This window comes from Oncorhynchus nerka, linkage group LG2, assembly GCF_034236695.1.
Source record: "Oncorhynchus nerka isolate Pitt River linkage group LG2, Oner_Uvic_2.0, whole genome shotgun sequence".
Lineage (NCBI taxonomy): Eukaryota > Metazoa > Chordata > Actinopteri > Salmoniformes > Salmonidae > Oncorhynchus > Oncorhynchus nerka.
In genome coordinates, this window is record NC_088397.1 from 63,870,592 (window position 1) to 63,883,786 (window position 13,195).

Genomic DNA, 13,195 nt, shown 5'->3' on the forward strand with positions numbered 1-13,195 from the left:
TTTCACCTTTTATTCATGAACTGTATATGCTGTATATTTTTTTTCTTCCAGAAATGCCTATGTGACATAGATGATAAAAATATGCAGTTGTCTTCTTTTTCCCCTCCATCCACCCCTCCTCCTTTTCACCCTTATTCATCTCTCCCTGTCAGTGGCTATCCTTCTAATTGGAATCAGAGAAATGGAATCCATCCATTTGGATTACATCACCTATATGGTGAAGCTACAACTCTTTATCTTGACCCAGCTGACCCAGAACGTGTCTTCCTTATGACATGACGGCATAATCTTCTGTAATTCTTACACAGAGACACTCAAAGGCAATCTTAAATTAATCATTGTTTATTATCAGTGAGCTGGAGATGTTCCAACAAACGTAATGCACCATAGTGAACATCTGTCAGAAGCTCTGCTGGGGCAGTCCCGACAGTTGTCTTACTGTATATACGGCAAAACACAGACAAGTTATATTTGCCTCATTTAGCATAATTCATTAGAGTGCATTCTGAAATTATTCAGACCCCTTGACTTTTTCCACATTTGTTACATTACAACCTTATTTTAAAATGTATTAAATCACTTTTCCACCTCATCAATCTACACACAATATCCACGATGACAAAGCAAAAACAGGTTTTTCAAAATGTTTGCTATTCCCAAAAAAAAAGTGAAATACCAAATTAAACTTTATTTGTCACATGCGCCGAATACAACAGGTAGACCTTATCTTGAAATGCTTATTTACAAGCCCTTAACCAACTGTGCTGTTCAAGAAGAGTTTAGAAAATATTTACCAAATAAACAAAAAAAACACAATAAAATAACAATAACGAGGCTGTATACAGGGGGTACCGGTACCGAGTCAGTGTGCGGGGGTACAGGTTAGTTGAGGTAATTTGTCATTTGTAATTTGCTCTAGGAAGAGTCTTGGTGGTTTCAAACTTCTTCCATTTAAGAATAATGGAGGCCACAGTGTTTTTTGGGACCTTCAATGCTGCAGAAATGTTTTAGTACCCTTCCCAGGTCTACTCATTCCAGGGTTTTTCTTAGTTTTTTACTATTTCCTACATTGTAAAATGATAGTGAAGACATCAAAACTACGAAATACACATATGGAATCATGTAGTAACCAGAAAAGTGTTAAACAAATCAAAATGTTACATTTGAGATTTTTCAAAGTAGCCACTCTTTGCCTTGATGACAGATTTGCACTCTCTCTAGTTTTAATGACACTCATGTTCTATGACATTGGAATGTCTTTGAATAGCACTGAATTTGAATAGCACTGAATTAAATAATACTTCCTGTCACTCAAATTCTATGTCTACATCCTGTGGAGTGTGGCCAATTTAATTTAAATGTAACTCATGAGTTGAATGGGAACCAATTCCAGAATTCTGAATTGAGCCCAACCCTGGTATGTGTGTGCGCAGTATCAGACCTGTTTGTGTGCGTGAGGTGCAGCAGAGCCCCAATCCCCGGGCCATGCGGTAGACAGGGGACACACACACTCGGCTGCTGGGGGCCAGGTGTGTGAGCAGTGTGGACAGGGAGCCAGGGGGCAGGTATAGGCAGGAGAATGCAGGGCGGGAGGGGCTCTGGGTCTCACCCCTGTCCCAGTTGAGCCAGTACCCCCTCAGCCCCTCATCGTGGCCCCACCACCGGACCTGCACCGCATCACGCCCCACTGGGGTCAGCTGGAGGTCAGCCAGGGCTGGCAGCACTGAGACACACAGATAGAGGACAGGCTAGTGTGTGTGTTCTGTTTTAAAAGCCATAAATCACAGAATGAAAAAAGAGAGGGGCAAAGCCTAAGGGAGGCATGGACTCCTTATAAATGACTGTAGGATAAATGTACAGTATGTCAGGATAAGTAAAGGGTTTCATGACATTTAAATGTCAATACCATTTAACAAGCATTCATTAACACAGTGTTTCCCAACCAGGGGATACTTGAGAAGACTCATGAGACCATAGACTTACTGGTAAAATGCACATTAGGGGGGTACTTATGGGGAAAGCCGGGCAGAGCAAAATGTACTTGGTGGTACAGTTACCGAAAAAAGTTAGGAACCATTGAATTAACAGCACAAGTACAATATTGTTGCTGAGAGGGAAACAATTTAAGGAAAGACAGCAGAAGTATAAGGGACAGTTAGAAATGTACCTGGAGGAGGGGTCCCAAAAAAATATGCACCCCCCTCCCCAATGTTACAAATATTTTCACATCACCCTCCCCTTCTACTGTAATAAAATGTGCACACCCTCCCCCTTCATAAAATTAACTAAAAAATAGTTATTACCACCATAATTAAACAATAACTGTAACAACCCAGTGTTTATAAACGTGGATATCGACTTTACCACTTTAGCATGGTTTTGTGGCACAGTCAATGCCACGCACAGCTAATGGGCCAGAAAGTTGAGGGTTCGCTATGGGTGAGCTCACTCTCTCTGGCTGTTTCATTACACTATGATCAGAGCAGGCTGCAGACAATGATCATCTGGGGAGAAATCAGATTTTCAACATTTCGTTGCTGTATTTATAATTATATAAAATATATGCAACATATTTTCCACCAACAGGTTTCTGTGCCAATATATCACACACAACCAATAAGCAACGCGTAACTGCATACCAATTACTGACTTTGAACACTTATCATCATGGTTTGTATTTTCAACACCACAATCAAGTAGAGTATGACAATCTTGAAAAATAGAAAATACATCCCTCCCTACTCAGTACCCCTACTCAGTACCCCTACTCAGTATCCCTACTCAGTACCCCTACTCAGTATCCCTACTCAGTACCCCTTTTCAGTATCCCTACTCAGTATCCCTAATCAGTATCCCTACTCAGTATCCCTATTCAGTACCCCTACTCAGTATCCCTACTCAGTATCCCTACTCAGTACCCCTACTCAGTACCCCTACTCAGTACCCCTACTCAGTATCCCTACTCAGTACCCCTTTTCAGTATCCCTACTCAGTATCCCTAATCAGTATCCCTACTCAGTACCCCTACTCAGTACCCCTACTCAGTATCCCTACTCAGTATCCCTACTCAGTATCCCTACTCAGTATCCTGACTCAGTACCCCTACTCAGTACCCCTACTCAGTATCCCTAATCAGTATCCCTATTCAGTATCCCTACTCAGTACCCCTACTCAGTATCCCTACTCAGTACCCCTATCAGTATCCCTACTCAGTACCCCTACTCAGTATCCCTACTCAGTACCCCTATTCAGTATCCCTACTCAGTACCCCTACTCAGTATCCCTACTCAGTACCCCTACTCAGTATCCCTAATCAGTATCCCTACTCAGTACCCCTACTCAGTATCCCTACTCAGTATCCCTACTCAGTACCCCTACTCAGTACCCCTACTCAGTATCCCTACTCAGTATCCCTACTCAGTACCCTTACTCAGTACCCCTACTCAGTACCCCTACTCAGTACCCCTACTCAGTATCCCTACTCAGTACCCCTACTCAGTATCCCTACTCAGTACCCCTACTCAGTATCCCTAATCAGTATCCCTAATCAGTACCCCTACTCAGTATCCCTACTCAGTACCCCTCCTCAGTACCCCTACTCAGTACCCCTACTCAGTACCCCTACTCAGTATCCCTACTCAGTACCCCTACTCAGTATCCCTACTCAGTACCCTACTCAGTACCCCTACTCAGTACCCCTACTCAGTATCCCTACTCAGTACCCCTACTCAGTACCCCTACTCAGTACCCCTACTCAGTATCCCTAATCAGTATCCCTACTCAGTACCCCTACTCAGTACCCCTACTCAGTATCCCTACTCAGTACCCCTACTCAGTACCCCTACTCAGTACCCCTACTCAGTACCCCTACTCAGTATCCCTAATCAGTATCCCTACTCAGTACCCCTACTCAGTACCCCTACTCAGTATCCCTACTCAGTACCCCTACTCAGTATCCCTACTCAGTACCCCTACTCAGTTTCCCTACTCAGTACCCCTACTCAGTACCCCTACTCAGTATCCCTACTCAGTACCCCTACTCAGTATCCCTACTCAGTACCCCTACTCAGTACCCCTACTCAGTATCCCTACTCAGTACCCCTACTCAGTATCCCTACTCAGTACCCCTACTCAGTATCCCTACTCAGTACCCCTACTCAGTATCCCTACTCAGTATCCCTACTCAGTACCCCTACTCAGTACCCCTACTCAGTATCCCTACTCAGTACCCCTACTCAGTATCCCTACTCAGTATCGAAGGCTTGGTTTGAATGTCATTTTGTTGTTTTGTAACAATTGTCACTTTCCATTAATCAAATGGCCATTGCGCAGTTTAGATGGTAGAATTATATTAGAGTGGAGTGGATGAACGTGTGCAGGTAGCCTAATCAGATCAAAACATTGTGAGTAGTTGTGTTAATGCCACACATAAAAAGGTAATACATTTTAAATGACAAATATTTAGGCCATATTGAAGTGTCAGGTTCTAGGTCGAGGAATAGCCACTTGGATCGGAAAGGAGCCAGAACGTGTTAAGCTTTCTTGAATAACTGGGCCTGCTGGGCGCATATAGGCCTATGTGGACGACATGGGAGAATGGGAGAATGATGACCGCAACAGACAGCTCATCAGTATCACAAGTAAAAATACAACCAGCCTAGACTGCTCCTGTGCCTATCTAGAATCTTTCCAGAGTAGACCCACAGCTGATCTAGATGGAACGAATGGAATGAAACAATCCAAAAACTTTTGCACCATTATTCAAATTATATTTTCACTGCAGTTTGCAGCCTGGAGTATAATTGCACTCAATTCGTCATTGGATTATGGTGTTGTAGGCTAGTCTAGGAAGGATAATTGTATTGTCCCTTAACAAGATCAATGGGGGAGCTTTTTGAGCTGCGTGTTTTCACTGTTCTTTCATGCCCAATGATGCACCTGGCCTCTCTGCTGCCAATCAGTTATGCCTCTATATCTTGTGGATTTATATAGAAAATGTGTGCATATTTGAATGATTTTATGTGTGGTATGATTGCTAGTTAACCTATTGCAGATCTGGATAAATGATCCAACTACCTCTATTGTCAGTATGGATAGAGGGCAGGATAGATAGTTGACTGGTAGACTATATTGATCTGTGGTATAGTAATCGCACAGAGAAGTGTAGTGCATAAGGGAAGTACCAAAGCACCTTGATAGGGAAGAAGCAAGTAAGCAGATGAGGGCATTTGGCTATATGGAAGACCTATCGTAAAACCTGCATAATGGAAATTGTAAATCAGGGAAAAAAACGCACTACCCTCCCGTGTTCCCAATAAAGAAAACACACTCCCCAGAGCAACCCCCCCAAAATCTAGACAACCCTCCCCTATTTTGGAACAGCCCCCCTAACCCAGTAAATGTCGAATTGTCCTTAAATCATAGAAACACATCAACACACATCTTACCCTCCTGAGTGCAGGCCTTGACAGACATGGCCTTCTTTTTGCCTGTGGAGTACAGGGCGCTGACAGTAACTAGGTACTGTGTGTCTGGCTCTAGACCAGTGAGCAGAGTGGAGTTCTGATGTCCATGTAGCCTAACCGTGTGGACCTGCCCACTGGGTAGAGCTCCGTACTCTATCTGGTACCGCTGGACATGCTCAGTTTGCAAAGGACCCCAGCTCACTCGCACCCTGTCAGGACCTGAGTCTGCCACTGTGACCACCGCTGGGCTCAACACCTCTAGGTTGGAGGATAGGAGAGGGGGAGGATGGGATGGGATGAAACAAAAGAGAATATTATTATCCACAAAAATGTGTTCAATAATGTACAAATATATGCTGGTTGTGTTTATTTTCTATTATACTATCTGCTCATTTAATTTATCTACCACATCACTGCTCTCCATCCCCCTCCCCCCCCCCCCCCCCCCACCCCCCTCTGACCGGGTTGTGTAGTGAAGGTGACACTGAGAGTGTTGAGATAATCATGGTTGGACTGGGAGTTGGGGGTGAGGGAGGCAGTGTAGATGGTGTCTGGCTGCAGGCCCCTCAGCTCCACCCAGGTGGCGTCCCCGGGGAGGGTCCGTCTGTGGTACTGCCCCCCACTGCTGGCCCCGCCGTTAGGCTGACCCTCCCCACCACCTGGCAGAACAGAGCTGTAGTGTAAAAAGCTGTAGAAATCTGTGTTGGATCCGAGTACAGGACGCCACTGCAGCACGGCACTGTGGGAGGACACCTGTACCACCCTCAGGCGCTCAACGCGGATCAGCTCTGAGAGAGAAGGGGGATACAACTCAGTGGGGTAGAGTTTGCATTTACACTACAGAGGATTTCATCTGCAATCACAGTCCTGTCTATAAATACTTGTCTATAAATACACCCCCGCCCCACACACCAATGATGGCCTCCCTCAGGTCCTCTGTGATGATACTGATGTCATCGATGTCCACAAAGTACAGGTGGGACTCGATGGGCGGGGTCACCACCCTCTGCAGCACCTGGTAGTTCCCGTGTCCCGTAGAGACAGCCAACAGAGACACACCAGCCCTTCTCAGCTCTGCCATTGGTCCATCCACCATGCCCGGCTGTACCCCATCCGTTAGCCACACCAGCACTTTGGGGAGCTCCAACTCATCCCCAGCCCCAGCTCTGGTTAGCAGCCCCTGGGCCTGTCTGAGGGCAGCCTCTGTGTTGGTGTCCCCCTGGAGTTGCCTGGTCCTATGCAGTGCCCCCTGCAGGCCAGGCTGGGTTCTGTGGGCATCCAGACCAAACTCCAGGTGTGGCTCAGTGCCCACCTGCAGCAGCCCCGCCCTCACCTGGCCCCGCCCCAGAGAGAAGGGGAGGAGCAGCTCGGACAGGAAGTGCAGCAGGCGAGAGAACTCGTAGGATGACACACTTCCTGAAGAATCCAACAGGAGCAGGATATCCCCCTCACAACAGTTCAGAGCTGAGAGAGAGAGAGAGAGAGATGGAGGGACAGAGCGAGAGAGAGAGAAAGAGTAGGGAAAGAGAGAGGGAAAGAGAGAGATTACACTGAAGTTATTCACCTAATATATAGAGTAAATAAATATATATATATTCATGTTCCACAAGGCAACATAAAAACACATGCGATGAAAAGCTCTTCAGCACACATTGTTAGCCTTTGTTTTACTCCCTGTCATGGTTGTTCTTTACTTTGCTAATCTTCCTGTCCAAATTGAAATATTTGCTGTTCTTTGTGTGATCACTAAAATGAACCTTGATCATTTAAGGCATTTTATTCAAACATAATGGGATCCAAGCCATAGAACACAGGTCAAGAGAGAGGAGAGGAAAGAAGAAGAAGAAGAGACAAGAGTTCTAAAAGATGAATAAAGGAATGGGTTGAAAGATGGCTGTCAATGGAGTGAGAGATATTAAACATATAAAACAAAGGATGGGGAAGAAAAATGATGTAAAATATAAAGAGAAACCAAATTACAGAGAGAGAGAGCAAAGAATAAAGAGAGAGACAGAGAGATAGACCAAACAACAGAGAGAGAGTGAGAGAGATACCAAACAACAGAGAGAGTGAGAGAGAGATACCAAACAACAGAGAGAGAGAGTGAGAGAGAGAGAGACCAAACAACAGAGAGAGAGAGACCAAACAACAGAGAGAGAGTGAGAGAGAGATACCAAACAACAGAGAGAAAGAGTGAGAGAGAGAGACCAAACAACAGAGAGAGAGAGACAAAACAACAGAGAGAGAGAGAGAGTGAGAGAGAGAAACAGAGAGAGAGACCAAACAACAGAGAGAGAGTGAGAGAGAGAGACCAAACAACAGAGAGAGAGAGACAAAACAACAGAGAGAGAGAGAGTGAGAGAGAGAAACAGAGAGAGAGACCAAACAACAGAGTGAAAGATAAAGAGAGAGACAGAGAGAGAGAGACCAAACAACAGAGAGAGAGTGAAAGATAAAGAGAGAGAGACCAAACAACAGCGAGAGACTGAAAGATACAGAGAGAGAGAGACCAAACAACATAGAGAGAGTGAAAGATACAGAGAGAGAGACAAAACAACAGAGAGAGAGAGTGAAAGATACAGAGAGAGAGACCAAACAACAGAGAGAGAGACCAAACAACAGAGAGAGACTGAAAGATACAGAGAGAGAGACAAAACAACAGAGAGAGAGTGAGAGAGAGACCAAACAACAGAGAGAGAGAGTGAGAGAGAGAGGCCAAACAACAGAGAGTGAGTGAGAGAGAGATACCAAACAACAGAGAGAGAGAGAGTGAGAGAGAGAGAGAGAGAGACCAAACAACAGAGAGAGAGAGAGAGAGAGAGACCAAACAACAGAGAGAGAGAGAGACCAAACAACAGAGAGAGTGAGAGAGAGATACCAAACAACAGAGAGAGCGTGAGAGAGAGAGAGACCAAACAACAGAGAGAGAGAGAGAGACCAAACAACAGAGAGAGAGAGTGAGAGAGAGAAACAGAGAGAGAGACCAAACAACAGAGAGTGAAAGATAAAGAGAGAGACAGAGAGAGAGTGAAAGATAAAGAGAGAGACCAAACAACAGCGAGAGACTGAAAGATACAGAGAGAGAGAGACCAAACAACAGAGAGAGAGTGAAAGATACAGAGAGAGAGACCAAACAACAGGGAGAGAGTGAAAGATACAGAGAGAGAGACCAAACAACAGAGAGAGACTGAAAGATACAGAGAGAGAGAGACCAAACAACAGAGAGAGAGTGAGAGAGAGACCAAACAACAGTGAGAGGGTGAAAGATACAGAGAGAGAGACCAAACAACAGAGAGACAGTGAAAGATACAGAGAGAGACCAAACAACAGAGAGAGAGAGTGAAAGATACAGAGAGAGAGACCAAACAACAGAGAGAGAGTGAAAGATACAGAGAGAGAGAGACCAAACAACAGAGAGAGAGTGAAAGATACAGAGAGAGAGAGAGAGAGAGACCAAACAACAGAGAGAGAGAGAGTGAGAGAGACCAAACAACAGAGAGAGAGTGAGAGAGAGACCAAACAACAGAGAGAGGGTGAAATATACAGAGAGAGAGACCAAACAACAGAGAGAGAGTGAAAGATACAGAGAGAGAGAGACCAAACAACAGAGAGAGAGAGAGAGACCAAACAACAGAGAGAGAGAGTGAGAGAGAGAAACAGAGAGAGAGACCAAACAACAGAGAGTGAAAGATAAAGAGAGAGACAGAGAGAGAGTGAAAGATAAAGAGAGAGACCAAACAACAGCGAGAGACTGAAAGATACAGAGAGAGAGAGACCAAACAACAGAGAGAGAGTGAAAGATACAGAGAGAGAGACCAAACAACAGGGAGAGAGTGAAAGATACAGAGAGAGAGACCAAACAACAGAGAGAGACTGAAAGATACAGAGAGAGAGAGACCAAACAACAGAGAGAGAGTGAGAGAGAGACCAAACAACAGTGAGAGGGTGAAAGATACAGAGAGAGAGACCAAACAACAGAGAGACAGTGAAAGATACAGAGAGAGACCAAACAACAGAGAGAGAGAGTGAAAGATACAGAGAGAGAGACCAAACAACAGAGAGAGAGTGAAAGATACAGAGAGAGAGAGACCAAACAACAGAGAGAGAGTGAAAGATACAGAGAGAGAGAGAGAGAGAGACCAAACAACAGAGAGAGAGAGAGTGAGAGAGACCAAACAACAGAGAGAGAGTGAGAGAGAGACCAAACAACAGAGAGAGGGTGAAATATACAGAGAGAGAGACCAAACAACAGAGAGAGAGTGAAAGATACAGAGAGAGAGAGACCAAACAACAGAGAGAGAGTGAGAGAGAGACCAAACAGAAAGAGGGTGAAAGATACAGAGAGAGACCAAACAACAGAGAGAGAGTGAAAGATACAGAGAGAGAGAGACCAAACAACACAGAGAGAGTGAGAGAGAGACCAAACAACAGAGAGAGGGTGAAAGATACAGAGAGAGAGACCAAACAACAGAGAGAGAGAGTGAAAGATACAGAGAGAGAGAGACCAAACAACAGAGAGAGAGAGAGAGAGAGAGACCAAACAACAGAGAGAGAGAGAGACCAAACAACAGAGAGAGTGAGAGAGAGATACCAAACAACAGAGAGAGCGTGAGAGAGAGAGAGACCAAACAACAGAGAGAGAGAGAGACCAAACAACAGAGAGAGAGAGTGAGAGAGAGAAACAGAGAGAGAGACCAAACAACAGAGAGTGAAAGATAAAGAGAGAGACAGAGAGAGAGTGAAAGATAAAGAGAGAGACCAAACAACAGCGAGAGACTGAAAGATACAGAGAGAGAGAGACCAAACAACAGAGAGAGAGTGAAAGATACAGAGAGAGAGACCAAACAACAGGGAGAGAGTGAAAGATACAGAGAGAGAGACCAAACAACAGAGAGAGACTGAAAGATACAGAGAGAGAGAGACCAAACAACAGAGAGAGAGTGAGAGAGAGACCAAACAACAGAGAGAGAGTGAGAGAGAGACCAAACAACAGTGAGAGGGTGAAAGATACAGAGAGAGAGACCAAACAACAGAGAGACAGTGAAAGATACAGAGAGAGACCAAACAACAGAGAGAGAGAGTGAAAGATACAGAGAGAGAGACCAAACAACAGAGAGAGAGTGAAAGATACAGAGAGAGAGAGACCAAACAACAGAGAGAGAGTGAAAGATACAGAGAGAGAGAGAGAGAGAGACCAAACAACAGAGAGAGAGAGAGTGAGAGAGACCAAACAACAGAGAGAGAGTGAGAGAGAGACCAAACAACAGAGAGAGGGTGAAAGATACAGAGAGAGAGACCAAACAACAGAGAGAGAGTGAAAGATACAGAGAGAGAGAGACCAAACAACAGAGAGAGAGTGAGAGAGAGACCAAACAGAAAGAGGGTGAAAGATACAGAGAGAGACCAAACAACAGAGAGAGAGTGAAAGATACAGAGAGAGAGAGACCAAACAACACAGAGAGAGTGAGAGAGAGACCAAACAACAGAGAGAGGGTGAAAGATACAGAGAGAGAGACCAAACAACAGAGAGAGAGAGTGAAAGATACAGAGAGAGAGAGACCAAACAACAGAGAGAGAGCGAAAGATACAGAGAGAGACCAAACAACAGAGAGAGAGTGAAAGATACAGAGAGAGAGAGACCAAACAACAGAGAGAGAGTGCAAGATACAGAGAGAGAGAGAGACAACATTATATGCAGAGAATAGCCACATTCTGGCCAGATGCTCTTTGTTGAGCACATTACAATGGTCACCTCATCATCTCTTTATACTCAGGAACAATTTACAGCACTTTTCTTTCTCAACTATCTACATAGGGGAGAGTGGGGTAAGTCAATATAGTTTTTACATTCAGCATCCCCGCCATGAGAAATAAAGTATTATCTCAAAAACAAAACTAAGATATCTTAAAGTGTGTAAATACTGTAGAGGGAGAAATTGAAAGGCAGAGTGTGTAGGTAATGGGTGGAAAAAGAGAAGGACAAGGAGAGAGAAGAGAGAAGGGGGATTTGCGCTGGGACTTAAGAGGAGGAGAGGAAGAGGAATGCAGCTCTCTTCCCTCTCTGAGATCCACAGTGAGAAGGGGTTTGTGGGTGAGAGAGGGTGTGTGTGAGAGAGATGCATTCCTCTTCCTCTCTATTTATGTCATTAAAATGTAGCCACAAACTAAATTAGCTTTGTTCCCACCTTTATGACCTGTAGAGAAATGTATGCAAAGCCTTTGCTTAATCTTTTTCAAAGACACCTGAGTCATAGATCCAAGTGTTTACTTTTAAGTAAACTTGGATCCATTATTATTACAGCTTGTTACTGTCATTTGGATTTCCAGAGACATTCTGGCCAAGGTCAGCAGGGCAAATGTTTTTCTTGACGATAGCAACTAATATCAATAGAAGACAGAACTTCTATTGTCTCCCTTTCAACTGTAATCCCAAGAGCTGGAACTCTCTTCCTCTCTCAAACAAACATACTGAAAAATCATGAATCGTATAGACAACTCTGTCAATAATAGTGAGAAGGTGTTCGTGGGTGAGAGAGAGTGTATAAAAACAAATGATTATCTAATGATGTGACTGAGTATCCCAACTTTACCAGCTCCAACAATGACGAGGACAAAAGAATAGACAGAGTGGAAATAAATTACTACTTGTGGATGTAGGCTATACTTCACTAATAGATCAGATACATATTACTGCACATAGTTTAACATCCCAAGAAGTTCATTGTTAGAGAAATGATTATCTAATGATGTGACTGAGTATCCCAACTTTACCAGCTTCACCTCTGCAGAATGGAACGCTGTTAAAAGCATTTGTGAAATATGCACACAGCCATCTCTCTAACCGTGACACACCTGTATAAGGTAGACTAAACTTACCTGTGCCAGGTACAACGTTTTGTGTGCTGCTCGGCCACAGTAACACACCGTAACACACCGAGCAGCAAACCGGAAAATCCAAGCCACTCCATCATAAATTGGATGAATACGTTATGATGAAATAGAGCAAACAAGTGCACCCTGAATGGGATCTTCTCAAGTCACTGTCCATAGCTTTGTTGTACTGTATTACAGTTCCTTCCCTCTCATACTTCCTCGAGATTCTCATGCGCCAAGGGATAAGTCTTGTTGTACAGCCTGCTTCCTTAGAAAGGCTGAAAAGTAATCACAAACTGGTACCACACAAGGGCGCTCTGGTATACACACACACACACACACAGCGTAGACGACTTTATCCACACTACCTCGTTCAAAACGTATACAAAAATGTTTGATCAATTTCATTTCTTTCCACTTTTAGTCCAATTTCATTACTTTTATCACTGGCACAAGTCTCCCACTTTCACAGAATGCATTTACCCCCCTCTCCACAAGATCAACTGATAAAGTGCTTCTTCTATTTAATTTCCTCCTCACCCTCCAATATCTTTAAGTCCTCTCCTCCCCCTTCTCTTTCTGTTTTCCTTTCTCAAGCCTTCTCCCCTCAACAGTCAAGAGTGTTTTGGCGTCACTTTTGTTGGATTTTGGCCCAGTTTCGGACATTATCCAGGTTGCGTCTGTAGCCTACGTCACATTGTCAACAAACTCAATTTCACAAATGTGATTAACACTTTATTGACTCCACTGGTATTCATCACTCTGCCCTCATACTTGGACCCCCCTTCAGTGAACCAACCTGGTCTCAGAGCATTTCGTATTATTGAGTGAATAGGTTTGTGTTCTACTCAGGGATG

At 44.2% G+C, this 13,195-nt stretch overlaps 1 pseudogene; it reads right to left on the reverse strand.

The window, feature by feature from the left end:
- Positions 1-326: 326 nt before the first annotated feature.
- Positions 327-12,935, reverse strand: LOC115139432 (von Willebrand factor A domain-containing protein 1-like; annotated as a pseudogene).
- Positions 12,936-13,195: the final 260 nt, after the last annotated feature.